We start from the raw sequence: 9,432 nt of genomic DNA, 5'->3' as shown, positions 1-9,432 counted from the left end.
GGTAGCTCGATTGGCTTGCCTCATAAACCTTTGAATGTAGTTCTTGAGAGACTCATCTTTACCCTTCCTAATATCCACCAAGTGGTTGGCATAAACAGGAGGGGTTCGGGCAGTACTAAACTGCCTGTAGAACTCCTTCCTAAAGCTCTCCCAAGAGGTGATGGAGTCTGGTTTAAACTTCCAGTACCACTCCTGGGCAGTGTCTGATAACGTGGTGGGGAAGACTCTGCAGCTGTAGTCATCACTCACTCCAAGCAGCTCCATCTAATCTTTGAACTTTCCAACGTGTCTCACTGGGTCTGCCTTTTCTGTATAAACTGGCAATACCGGTGCTTTGTATTTCCTTGGTGGTTGGGCTGCTCTTATTCTAGCACAGAAAGGGCTACCGCTTCTGTGGTCTACCGGATCAATAACTGGTTGTTTGGACAAACTTTGGACTGCCGCCGTCAAAGCATCAAGTTGGGCTTGGATGCCCGAGGCCACTGCTGGGGACGCACCTTCGGGACCGCTTGGTCGGGCACTCCTATCCGGCGTACCATCATCGAGTATTTCTACTCGACTGGTAGGACGGATTGGCTCCTGTCCTTCAACCAGAACGGTCTTCCTTCTGTCATCAATGACATCCCTCAGGTCCATCTGAGCAGTGTTCTTTCCCAACCGGTCGAACACCGTACTCTGAGTCTTCTCGGAAGGTCTGCTAGGTGGAGCGTGCTCTTTGCCATTACGCTGGTTGGGACGCCGTGGTGGCTTCCCCGTTTGAGCTGGTTGATCCTCTCCTCCTCGTCGGTTATTATTCTTCTCCTTCGACTGGTTGGTGTGGTGACTGTCAGCTTCATCACGCCCATGTCCATCTTTGAGGTGGGAAGTCTCTTTACCACGAGGAGCTTTATTGTGCTCCTGCTCAGAAGGTGTTCTCTTGCTGCCTGACTTATGACTCCCTGACCTGGAAGTCTCTGATCTGTGGCTCCTTGAGGGGGTCTTAGAGTTCCCCCTCTGGGTTGAGTCAGTGCGCGATCGGACTCCCTCCTCCTCATGACCAGGTGGGTTACCACCATTCCTGCCTGGCCTATCAGTTTTCTTACGACCAGCCTCTGTGGTCCTTGCCTCTAGGGTGGGTGTCACCCCAGGCGTAGATTGAGCATTGGCTCGGGTCAATTGCGTAGCTGCCTCCAGAGCAAGTGCAGCTTCGCGATGTCGCCTGTCGGCCTCCTCTTGCTGTCGACGGATCTCCTCGCTCCTAGCGTCCATATCCCGTCTCTGCTTGGCCATTTCCTCAGCAAAGGCCTCCTGCCTAGCATTGAACTGAGCTAGCTCCTCCTAGAATGCGCTCATGGTCTCCTGGAGTTCTTCAACTTCTGGAGTTACATCCTCGAGCACGACCCTAGGCTCATTCTCACGATCTTGAACGCTAGGACCCTCTGATCTAGCATGCTCCTTAGAGGTGCTTGCCCTCTTGGAGGCCGCGGTGGTGTTCTTAGGCGCCATATTACTTCAGGGACTGTCTGTCTTTCTCTTCAGGCTCTCAATGAAAGCACCAAAATGTTGACTGCGATTTTAGCCAACGACGTGAGAACGTCAAATACGACAAGCCTTCAAGAGAATATAAACGACAACAGACAGCTTTAATCAATGAAAATGAATAACACGATATTTTTATAGTGGTTCAGCCCCGATAGTCGGTAATAGCCTAATCCACTTAGAGATTTTATTACTGTATTCACACTCAAGATCAGATGAACCAGTGTCAACTGAGTTTCTTCAGTCTCAATATCCCAGAATACAAAAAAGGGTTCTCTCAAGAAAAACACACTTTCTCCCTCTAGAACACAGATTCACTCTTCATTTGCCAAAAGTCCCTTTACGATCCTCCCAACCCTCTATTTATAGGCCTGGGATCCTCAACCGATATCCCCTTTAGATAGGGATATTTTATTATTCATCCTATATTTATATTACAAGAAATGTTTAAAATACAACTGATTCCTCAATTTAAGTGAGGAGTGAGAGATTCTCGGGTGTTTAGACCAATTCTTGCCAAAGTCGTTCCGGGGATTTTGACGTAGTCTCACATGCATGTTGATTACTCCTTCAAGCTTTCCGTGGACCAAAGGTGGTATATGGATGGCTCTCCTCGGACCAAAGGTCATGCAAACTTGGCTCTCCTCGGACCAAGGTAGTCCGAGCCAACTTCCTTGGCACCTCACCTCCAATAGGTCCGAGGAAATTCTCTTGGCTTCTTTCCTTGGACAACTTTGAGGCAACCTTCTTCATGACATGTCTGGTCGGACATGATAACCTTCTCCTCGGACTAAGGTGGTCCGAGGCATCCTTCTCATGCTTTCTCCTCGGACCAAGGTGGTCCGAGCCAACCTTCCCCCTTCTTCTCACCTCGGACAAGCCCGAGCATACCTCCTTCATGACATGTCCGATCGGACATGATGACCTTCTCCTCGGACCAAGGTGGTCCGAGCCACCCTAGCTGGCACTTCACCTCGGACAAGTCCGAGGCATCTCTCCCTTTGGCATCTTCAACTATGTCCGATCGGACACTACGTGGCCTTCCCTTGACTGAAATCTAAGTCCCAATCCTTGCATGGGACCTCTTTCCCTTAGCCTTCTTACCTCGGGCACATCCGAGCCAAATGCTTAAGAGGCTCCCAAGCTAAGGTTCGATCGGACCTCCTGCCTTTATCGCTTGAGCCAAAATCCAAACCCCTCCTTTAATCTCCTTGGACTTTGATTCAAACCAATCACTTGGTCTTCAAACTGGGGTCTGAGCCAAGCCCTCCTTAGACCAAATATTCTCCTTGGTCGGGTGTATTTGACTTGGCTATGCATCTCTCAAGCAGCCCAACTTCTTAACTGATGTATTGGGCCACTACTAAGCCAGATCACCCAACTAACTCATGCCATGTGTTAATTTTATTGCCAAATCATTCTTTTCAAATTTTTGGGATAACAGGGTCCAAACGAGAAATTGGCTAAAATAAAATATTCAAAATGATTTGTACCCACACTATTAAGCATAAATTATATAAAAAGTACTTTTTATAAACATTATTTAAGCTTTAATTTTTAAAAATAAGAATCAAAACAGGTAATCGGCCAAAATACACTATTCAAATAATCGATTTATCTATTCTTTTTTTTATACTAATGATGAAACATGAGGTCAAAAAGTTAATTTTTAAAAATAAAGGGTACAAACAGGTAATCAGACAGAATAGTCCTTACACAAAACATAAATTTTTTTATACATAATTTAAACTTTTTATTAAAAAAACATGCAAAATATAATTATAATAGATAAATAAAAAAACGCGTAAAACAAGTTTGAATTTTTTTTGTACATTAATAATTCAGAATTTCTTTAAAACCTACACGAGGTTCCCTATATAATAAACACCATCATGAAAAAAAATTCGGTGAAGACACCCTCACGTGTCAGTGCACAAATTCTTTAATAGATTGTCTTCATATAATAATAATGTTCTTGCATAGATTCAAAGCCTTTGTGGGAAATATTTTGTTTACAAGCTGAGGTTGAATGAGTATAATTTGAACGAGAGACTTGAGAATTTTACTCCACCAAAGAAAATAAATGATTTCTGTTGACGCCGTTTTTTGTCAACTTAAATCGTAGAGCAATTAAACAATGTATACTATGAAGTGAATGAATAATGAAGAAAGACAAGAGGGGTTTTACGTGGTTCAGCAGTTAACTCTGCCTAGTCCACAAGTTGTGTTATTAAAGCTTAAAGATTTCTGGAAATTCTTCAGAGATGAATTACCCAGAAAATATTCTTCAGCCGAAAAGAAATCCATCCTTTACAAGTGGTCATTCCTCCTCTATTTATAGAGGAGGTTACAGAGTTCATTCCCACATATTTTGGGAAGATATTCCGTATATCGATTTAAATAATGACATTAAATGCAATATCTCCTACATATATGGAAACGTCCCATAAGAATCGGGAACAGATAACAGACTAAATAATATCCCTTAAATGTTGGGATTATACAATAATAAATATGTTCATACATAACGGATTATTCCAGATGACACATCGGATCTTCGAGATCATCGATCGACCCTGTGGCTGTTGAGACTTATGGTATTGCTACGAGCTTACCATCCTACTTCAGGACATGCTCGGACCAGATAAACATTGCCGAAGTTATCACACTCGAACTTACACTTCCCAAGCTCGGACTGTTTAATCCGAAGATGATCGATAATTGATGTATCCCAACGTCATGTTATTTCAAACTCAGAAAGCGTCCCGAGGTTAAACATCTTCGAGGTTGTCATTTTACTTCAGAGATCTTACAGCTGGACCATATGATGTATTTCATACATTTCGAGCTCACTCTTGAGGAGTCTAGTTTTCGAGGTCATAACCTCTGGTCTCGAAATATGGGTGTAACAGTTTGCCCCCTCAAAAGTATCAGTTCGAATCCTATGAGAAGGAAACTTTTGAACTGCCCCTATTGGAAACTGTACCATAAAAAACACTCGAGTGTGGACACGTGTCGAATGGGTATTGATCACTCAAAGTACTTGAGTACCTTGGAAACCTGCCCACGTTTATCCGCCTGCCATTCTTTGTGGTACTATCAACTCAAAGGTCCCTGGCCGATCAATCTGATGTGGAATCTGGCCAATGGCCTAGATTAATCCAGCCCTTTACACTTCCATGGGTTTATAAATAGGACTCTATTTTTCATCCCCATTTTACTTTGACGTTCGAGTCTTTTGCAGAGAAAAAAGAAGAGAAAAACCAGAGAATACTGCCCAGTTCTTGCATGTTCTCCAAACCACGAAAACAGAACAAAGTGCACGTCTTCGATTATGTAAGATCGTTTTTGTAGCCACATATTCAATCATCAATCTCTCTGTTTCCGCTGATCACATTGTGTAAGTTTTATGTTCATAGCTTCGTATGACCGTATATTTTTTATGCATGTTTACATTGCTGAACTATTTGTTCCCTTACTAGTTTTGCACATTAGATTGTTTCAGTTTATACTAGTCTTAAGGTCTGATATTATGGGTTCCAAACCCAGTTCATGCGTAGGAGACCCAGATATGGTTCTTTTACTGAACTTTTTGAATTTTGAATGGCGTATCTTGTACACCAAGATATTGGGTATAAAATTGGGGTTTTGTAAAATGCACGTTTCCCAAAAATTTCACTCTTTGGGTAACCGCCAACTTTTTCCCTGAAATATCGGGTTCTTAAAAAATAAATCCACCTTCCTTTCTTTCGGTGGAATACATGCTCCGAGAGACTAGCCTCGTCCTTTGGATCGAGTTTGCCTTGTAGCCTCGAACATTCGAGCTTAGGTCATCCCATTTTTTTCATTATTTCTTGTTCACTTGGCCCTCACCCTTTTGCTCTCTTGCTAGACGCCGCAGAACACGGGAAAGTGGTGGGGGTCAAAGCTCGCGATTCCTTATTCACCAGTAACTCTGAGTCTGGAGTCCCCTTTTACTCGGAACCAGCGCTTGATTTGAGAGCACGAACTGAGGTGTGAGCAGGAAGACATCCGAGATCATTTTCGACGTCAAATAGACGAGGTCGAAGAAGGAAAAAGGAAAAAATTAAGGGTCGCCATCTACCCAGATCTGGATTTCGAGCCTAGACCGATTCCCCTCGACCCCGTGCTCAAAGTGACAGTTGCCTTTAGGCCAGGTGATCTCCAATTCTTACTGATGGGGGAACCTTCGACCTCACAACTAACCTCCGTCCCCACCTTGAAGAGGGAATTTTTCGAGGCTGAGCATTATTGGAGCTCAATCTCTTCGTTAGGGCAGATATCTGACATTCTGACCCTCCACAATATCGGACTGTCGGGCTCGCTGAGGTGTCGAGCTCTGGCTTCCCACGAGCGAGGTTGCCACGCGCCGAGAGATGGGAACCCTAACAGCAAGCTAAGACACACAGCTTAGAGCCAGGAACATATGAAGGCAGGGGTTGTATTGCCCTTGAAGTCCTTTTTCAAGGATTTCTTGGATTTCCTTGGGCTGGCTCCTTTCCAGCTCAACACCAATTCTTATAGGGTTTTGTCCGCCCTTAGGTCGCTATATCACGAGCTAGGGTGGAAAGGACCCTCTCCATAAGAGATCTTGTATCTCTTTTGCTTAAAAAGCAATCCTTCCCGAGCTCGGGGAGGGGACGACTTCTATTACCTCTCGAGCTATCCCAAGGAGAAGAAGATCTTTGAGGATCTTCCCAACCATCCCCCAGATTTCAAGAAGGCTTTCTTCTGGACAAATGGCCTAGCTCCCTCCAGATACTATTCGTTCAGATGAATTTGTAAGCCCCCAACTAGTTTCTTCTTTTTATGCTCAAATTTTATTTGGACTCGTGCTTAGTCATAATATGTTCATTTTTCCAGCCAACTTCCATCGTCCCACCCCCTCCAAGGAGATGAAGGAGCACAAGAAGGCTCTGCTTCAACTCCCTTATGGCAGGAGGTCGCTCTCCTATCTCCTCCACGAAGATAAGCTCCTAGCCTGCGACTTCCTGGAGAAGGATCAGTCCACATTTGACTGGTCCAACAAAAAATATGCCCAGTGGGAGCTTGTGCCTCTCCCAACTGGCAGCCTTCCTCCGAGGTGAAATGCTAGGCCTCCATCTCCAGTTCAACGCCGTAGGAGCCCACAATCGGGGAACGAGGCCAATGATGAAGCCTCAAGCTCGAGCTTGAGTGACAGAGGTACAGTCATCCTTAGCTCGGATTTGTGGTCTCCTTCACTACTTAAGCATAAACCCGATAGATTAGTATTGTGCAAGGACGATAGGGACCATTTTTATGTTTGGTCCTGGGTAGATGAGAGAGTACATAGGTTTGATAGCTGGCTCGGGGAGTATGACACCATGTATAATCTGAACGAGGTGTGGAATGGAATAGTCGTTCAATACAGAAAAAATGACTATAGGGACCTTTAGAGGTTGACTTCCACTTATAGGGAAGGTACTCCCCCCGTCTCCTCTGAAGATGGGGGAATTACGTGGTCGCCGAGCACGAGCTCAGGGAAGAGTTCCAGTTAGGTTTCTCTATACTTGTCTTTTTATTCTTTGCCTGTCTGCATCATGCTAACTTTTTTGTCTCAGAATATCTCATAATGCGATGTGAATGTGCAGGTGATATGGATTCCGATCTCGACTCTGTGCTCGCTAGTGGCGAGGGAGCCCAAAGGAGTAAGCGCCCAAGGGGGTTGTGGAAATCAGACTGACCTACCAAGGTCCTTAAGAGGACCGAGAAGACACCACCCCCACCAGCTTCAGCTGTTCCGAGCCCAGCTGTGGATCCGACTCCTCAGGTCGAGGCGTCTTCTACGGTCGTTCCTCCTGTGCCTCCTCCAACCCTGGTCCATTCTGCGCTCGGTCCACCTCCGAAAAAGCCTTCGGTCTCCAAAACGCATCTGCTGTCGATTTTTACTCACGTCGATGAGTATGTAATCGACAATGCAGCCGGACCCCATGGGGCTACACTTGGCTCAAACATTCTGTCTCGAGTGGGCCAGAGTTTCGGTAGCTTCGACGTCCCTCATTGGCAGTTCTTGAACAATGCCTGAGACGGCAACACTCTTTACGAGAAGAGTATTGAGCTCACTGCTATGGTAACCTTCTTTATCTCGTTGCTAGTTGTATTTATACTTAGTTCATTTTCTAATCTGATTTCTTTGTGTGTTAAACTCTTGCTGTCTCTGCTCAACTTAACTATAAGTTGAATAATGAGGTTCATTCGAGCAAGTCTTATGCCCAGGAGTCGAAGGATCTCTAACTCAAGCATAGCGATGAGCTCAAGGCCACAAAGGCAAAGATGGAGGCTGAAGCTGAACAACTAAAAGCCAAGTCAGTCGAGCTCGAGAAGTTGAATGCCTGGCTCATGGAGCTTGAGAAGGTGAACGCCCGGGTCTTGGAGCTTGAAAAGATCAATGCCAAGCTTGAGGAGGAGAAGGCTGCCACTTTCGAGATCATGGAGGGTGAAAAGGCCCGCCTCCTTGCAGAGTTTAAGGAGAAGAAGGATCGGGCGATCGACCTGGCCATGTATAGGATCTGGGCCAGTAATGCTGATCTCGATACCAGCTTCTTAGGCTCTTTCAAGGCAGATCTAGTGGCCAAGTGGCAAGCTCGGCTCGATGAGGAGGAGGCTGCTCTGGAGGAGGCAGAGAGAGGAAAGGAGGATGCTGAGAAGGCTAAGGAGGATGCTCCTCCCTCCTAAGTCTCTACCTGGGGCTGCGTCCCTTCGAATTTTTTGTAATAGTTTTTTATCTTCTGCTTTTTATGCCCCTGGGGCTAAGACAATTTATAGCTCGTGAAAGAGCTATTTTCTTATGATATTTATGATACCATATTTGGCTTTACTTTAATATATTTGCTTTACATTTCTTAGGTCGAAATATTTCATGCATTTTATATTAAAGTGTCCTTATGTCTGTTTATTAATACAAACATGCGGTGGATTTTTAGGCTCGAGCTTCAATGCATTCATGCATAGTTTGCACGATATATCCGTATCCAATCTCGTTATTTGTCAAGGTCGAAAATTACTTTTACCATGCACCTGAAGGTACTTCTATGGCGTGTAACGTAAGTGGTTTAGTTATATCTTGCTTTTTTAGTTACTTTTCCTCGTCCTTGGGTAGCTCCCCAAGGTTATGAGGTCGAAACTATCTTTTTGCATGATATTACAGCTTCGATCTCGACTTAGCTTGAAGTAGGTTATATTCCAACTTACAGTCGATTAGTTTTAGCTGGTTTGTTCCAAACCTATTCAGGTCGTGTTTGGTTTGTAATCCATACACTTATATTCCCGTATTTGGTTACATCCAAACACTTATTTTTCCATAATTTGGTTATGTCCAAGTATTTTATTTTTAATAATTTTGTTGTCTCCAAGCTATGTTATCTCACATATTTGTTTATATCCAAATACTTTATTTTTAATAGTTTGGTTATCTTAGCTCGCATATTTGGTTATATCCAAATACTTTATTTTTAATAATTTGGTTATCTCCAAACTATCTTAACTCACATATTTGGTTATATCCGAAAACTTTATTTTTAATAATTTGGTTATCTCCAAACTATCTTAGCTCACATATTTTTTTATATCCAAATACTTTATTTTTAATAATTTGGTTATCTCCAAACTATCTTAGCTCGCATATTTGGTTGTACCCAAAAACTTTATATGTTATTTCATTTTTTCAAGCTGATGGTATATGTACCACTAATGCCCCCTTAATATCCTATGAGTGTGACCATAGGTTATTAAATTAAGAGAGAGTTTAAAAAAAAATATATAGCATATTGAAACGAAATTGAACTTTATTTATTAATAGGAACATAGTACAGTATGGTTTCAGGTGACATCATTCCTACACTATTGATAGTAAGGTCGTAGATGTTCGCCATT

This window comes from Humulus lupulus, chromosome 3 (assembly GCF_963169125.1).
Source record: "Humulus lupulus chromosome 3, drHumLupu1.1, whole genome shotgun sequence".
Taxonomy (NCBI): Eukaryota; Viridiplantae; Streptophyta; class Magnoliopsida; order Rosales; family Cannabaceae; genus Humulus; species Humulus lupulus.
This window is presented reverse-complemented; position numbering follows the sequence as displayed.